This window comes from Pistacia vera, unplaced genomic scaffold (assembly GCF_008641045.1).
Source record: "Pistacia vera cultivar Batoury unplaced genomic scaffold, PisVer_v2 Contig496, whole genome shotgun sequence".
In the NCBI taxonomy this organism is placed as follows: Eukaryota; Viridiplantae; Streptophyta; class Magnoliopsida; order Sapindales; family Anacardiaceae; genus Pistacia; species Pistacia vera.
This window is the reverse complement of record NW_022196330.1, coordinates 1,053,266-1,058,140: the sequence shown is the minus strand read 5'-3', so window position 1 is coordinate 1,058,140 and position 4,875 is coordinate 1,053,266. Positions and strand designations below refer to the sequence as shown.

Below are 4,875 nucleotides of genomic sequence, written 5' to 3'. Positions count from 1 at the left end.
TTCCATTCTCAATATAGGGTTTCAATCTTTGCCCATTGACTTTGAATGTTACCTTCGTCAGGTGGTGAAGCTCTATCGCCCCATGCGGAAACACGTGATGGATGATGAATGGGCCAGACCATCTTGAGCACAATTTACTCGGAAAAAGTCGTAGTCTTGAGTTGAACAGCAGCACTTTGTCGCCCTCCTTGAATTCCTTGTTCACAATGTGCTTGTTATGCCACTACTTAGTCTTTTCTTTGTAGATTCGGGCATTCTCGTATGCATTATTATGAAACTCTTCCATCTCATTGAGTTGCAGTAAACGTTTTGCTCCTGCGGCTTGTAGATCAATTCAGAAACTTTACTGCCCAATACGATTTGTGCTCTAACTCCACTGGCAAGTGACAAGCTTTTTCGTAAACCATCCTATAGGGCGACATTCATATTGGTGTTTTGAATGCCGTGCTATACGCCCATAGTGCATCATCAAGTTTAGTTGCCCAATCCTTTCGAGAGGTGTTCACTATCTTTTCCAGGATTCGTTTCAGCTCCCTATTCGATACTTCAACTTGGCCACTGGTTTTTTGGTGATATGGGGTTGCAACTCGATGTGTAACCCCATACTTGCTTAACAATGCTGCGAATTGACTATTACAAAAGTGAGAACCACCATCATTGATAATGGCTCTTGGCGTGCCAAACCTTGAAAAGATATTCTTCTTTACGAACTTGATAAAGACACGAGCATCATTTGTTGTCAACGCAGCAGCTTCCACCCACTTCGACACATAATCTACAGCAACCAAAATGAAATGGTTAGAAAACAAAGAAGGAAAAGGTCCAATAAAATCTATCCCCCAAACATCAAACAATTCTACTTCTATGATATTATTTAAAGGCATGGCATTTCTCCTAGATATATTTCCAACCCGTTGACACTCATCACAACTCATAACAAAACGAAAAGCATCTTTAAAAAGAGTAGGCCAGAAAAATCCTGATTGAAGAACTTTTGCGATGATCTTTGTCGAACTGAAATGACCACCAACTTCCATTGAATGACAGTGACGAAATATATTCGTCATCTGTTCCTCTGGCACACATCGTCTTATCATCTAATTGGCGCAATGCTTATACAAAAATGGATCCTCCCAGAAGTAGTACTTTAAATCTGCAAAAAATTTCTTTCGTATCTGGGAGTTCAGTCCAGGGGGCATAACCTTTCGCGCCAAATTGTTAGCAATGTCCGCAAACCATGGTCCTTCTTGAATAGCAAACAATTGCTCATCCGGGAAGTATTCATTGATGGGCTTTTCTTGCTCTCGAACTTCTTCATTGGACTCCAATCGGGATAAATGGTTAGCCACTTGATTTTCCGTTCCTTTCTTGTCCTTGATCTCCAAGTCGAATTTCTGTATGAGCAATACCCATCGCAATAATCTTGGCTTGGAGTCTCGTTTTGCTAAGAGGTACTTCAATGCAGCATGGTCTGTGTACACAATGACCTTGGTACCTAGCAAATAAGAACGAAACTTATCAATAGAAAATACTACTGCTAAAAATTCTTTCTCAGTAGTGGCATAATTCAACTGTGGTCCCGTTAAAGTCTTACTGGCATAATATATCACATGCGCAAGACCTTACATTTTCGCTGTCCTAAAACAGCCCCTAAAGCATAATCACTCGCATCACACATGAGTTCAAAAGGTAGTTCCCAATCGGGCGCAACAATAATAGGAGCAGAAATTAATTTTGCTTTTAAACACTTAAATGCATTTAAACACTCCTGACTGAAATTAAAAGGAACATCCTTATCTAATAAACCACAAAGAGGTTTAGATATTTTAGAGAAATCCTGTATGAATCTCCTATAAAAGCCCCCATGCCCAAGGAAGCTTCTGACAACCTTCACTGAATTAGGAGGTGGTAGTTTCTCAATGACTTCAATCTTAGCTCGATCCACCTCAATTCCGTTCACTGATATCCAATGACCTAACACAATCCCATCTCATACCATGAAATGACATTTTTCCCAATTTAGCACCAAGTTAGTGTCAACACATCTCTGCACAATATTAGACAAATTAGTTAAACAATCATCAAAAGAATTTCCAAAAACAGAAAAATCGTCCATGAAAACTTTAATGGACTTCTCAACCATATCGAAAAAAATTGAGATCATGCAACGTTGAAAAGTTACAGGAGCGTTGCACAAGCTAAAAGGCATTCTTCGATAGGCGAATGTTCCATATGAGCACGTGAAATTAGTTTCTCTTGATCTTCTGGCGCTATGGCAATTTGATTATAGCCTGAATATCCATCTAAGAAACAATAGAACTCATGGCCAGCTAACCTCTCCAACATTTGATCGATGAACGTCAATGGAAAATGGTCCTTACGAGTAGCGGAGTTCAGTTTGCGATAGTCGATACATACTCTCCATCACATGACCGTTCGTGTTGGAATCAACTCGTTGTTGTCATTACGGACCACTGTCATTCCTCTTTTCTTTGGCACTACTTGGACTGGACTCACCCATGCACTATCCGAAATTGGATATATGATTCCTGAATCTAAAAGTTTCAACACCTCCTTCTTGACCACTTCCTGCATTGATGGATTCAATCTTCTCTGTGGTTGGACAGTAGGCTTGTAACTTTCCTCCATTAAGATCTTATGCGTGCAGATTGAAGGACTGATACCTTTGATATCCGCAATTGTCCATCCAATGGCCTTCTTGTACTTTCTCAAAATGTGCAGCAACTTTTCTTCCTCTACAACACTCAAAGAAGCATTAATAATGACTAGAAAAAATTTACCCGCTTCTAAAAATACATACCTTAAGTGAAATGGTAGTTGCTTGAGCTCAAGTATAGGTGCCTTTATGATTGGTAAAGTTGACTGAGACTCCACGGCTCCAATTTCTCTGATCGATTTAGCTTCGGGACGACCCAAGGGTGGTAAAGCATTTAAGTATCTTAGACACTCTCTTATCTCTTCACTATCAACTTCATCCTCCTGGTCTCTAGCATTCATCAAACAATTCTCTAAAGGCAGAATTAGGTAATTCTCTTCAAAATTCTACTCCACTATGATGTCAAGAACATCAATCTTAAAACATGAATCTAATTTAGATGGACGCTTCATAGACTTGAAAACATCAAATTCTACTTGCTCATCTTCTACCCTTAAGATCAACTTCCCTTGGTGGACATCTATCAATGTTCTACCCGTAGCTAGAAAAGGTCGCCCTAAAATTAAAGGTATTTCCCTATCTTCTTTCATGTCTAACACTATGAAATCTATTGGAAAAATCAGTTTGTCTACCTTAATCAGGACGTCTTCGACTCCCCCCCTAGGATATGTGATCGATCGATAAGCTAATTGGAGAGATACGGTGATTGGCTTCACTTCTCTCAATCCAAGCTTCCTGTAAATGGAAAACGGTATTAACTTAATGCTAGCCCCTAAATCGCATAACACTTTATCAAAATAACAACTACCAATAATACAAGGGATAGTAAAACTCCCTGGATCTCATAGTTTAGGTGGTAGTTTCTTTTGAATCAGCACGCTGCATTCCTCCGTCAGCATGACTTTCTCGTGTTCCTAGAATTTCCTCTTGTGCATGAGGATCTCTTTCAAAAATTTCGCATACTTCGGCATCTGTTCTAGCATATCAACAAAAGGGATATTAATATGTAAACTTCTAAACATGTCAATAAACTTACCGAATTGCTTATCGAGCTTCTGATTCTTCAACTGTTGTGGGTATCGTAAAGTTGCCTGGCTCGACGGGGGCTTTTGCTCAGATGCACGCTCGCCGCGGCTACCAGGTGCATCGTCGCGGCAATCGTCTGCTAAGCCTGACGAATTCAGAACAACATCACGATCGTCGCGGAGATCGTCCGTCCTTCTGACAAAATTCTCTACATCATTACGCTCGCCGCAACCACCATCTTCATCGCCGCGGCAATATTCCTTCTGCTCATCCTTCAGCTTTTGTTCTATCCTCTATTTTTCACTCTCCGAATTTTCCAAACTTCTTCCACTCCTCAGGGTGATTCCATGTGCCTGTTCCTTGGGATTTTTCTCTGTATCACTCGGTAAAACCCCTTAACCTCTTCCCGCTAATATGTTATGAATTTTCCCAATTTGAGTCTCAAGATTCCTAATAGATGCAGATTGATTTTGAACCAGGACGTCGGTCTTCTCAAACCTCTTGCTTGTCTCCTCAATGAACTTGGTAAATGCATTTTCCAAATTTGATTTTTGCTCTTGATGTTGAAAAACATGTGCTTGTTTTTGCTCATTGTTGTTGCTCTATGAAAAATTTGGGTGTTTTCTCTATGCTGGATTATACGTATTAGAATACGGATTCCCTTGCCCTCTTTGGAAATTGTTGACGTAGTTGGCTTGTTCAGGTTGAGCAAACGGGTTTCCTTCTTGGCAATCGTTCGACGCATGATTTCCTGCACAAAGGCCACATGTTAGAGAAGAAGATTCAATTACATTTATTTTCAACACATTACCTAATTGCTTCTAGATGTTCGTAAGTTGAGTAGCCAATGCAGTGTAATTGTCAACTTCGTGCACTCCCGCTGATCTCCTTGTTGAATTTCTTTCTGGAGTCCTCATATAGTTGTTGTTCCCCATCACCTCGATCAGATTGTATGCTTCCTTTGGCGTTTTATTGTTCAAGGCTCCCCCACTTGCAACATCAATCATGGCTTGAATGGTTGGTAGCAATCCTTGGTAGAACGTTTACACTTGTGACCAGATTAGTATACCATGGTGTGGGCACCTCTGTAAGAGATCCTTAAACCTTTCCCATGCTTCATACAATGACTCTGAATCTTATTGGTAAAAGTTGGTAATCTCACTCCTCAGTTT

At 40.3% G+C, this 4,875-nt stretch overlaps 1 non-coding gene across 1 annotated transcript; it reads left to right on the top strand.

Annotated features, from left to right (window-relative positions):
- Nucleotides 1-4,768: 4,768 nt before the first annotated feature.
- Nucleotides 4,769-4,875, top strand: LOC116105294. The gene has a single exon (XR_004124052.1). It is a non-coding gene; the product is annotated as a small nucleolar RNA R71 (small nucleolar RNA).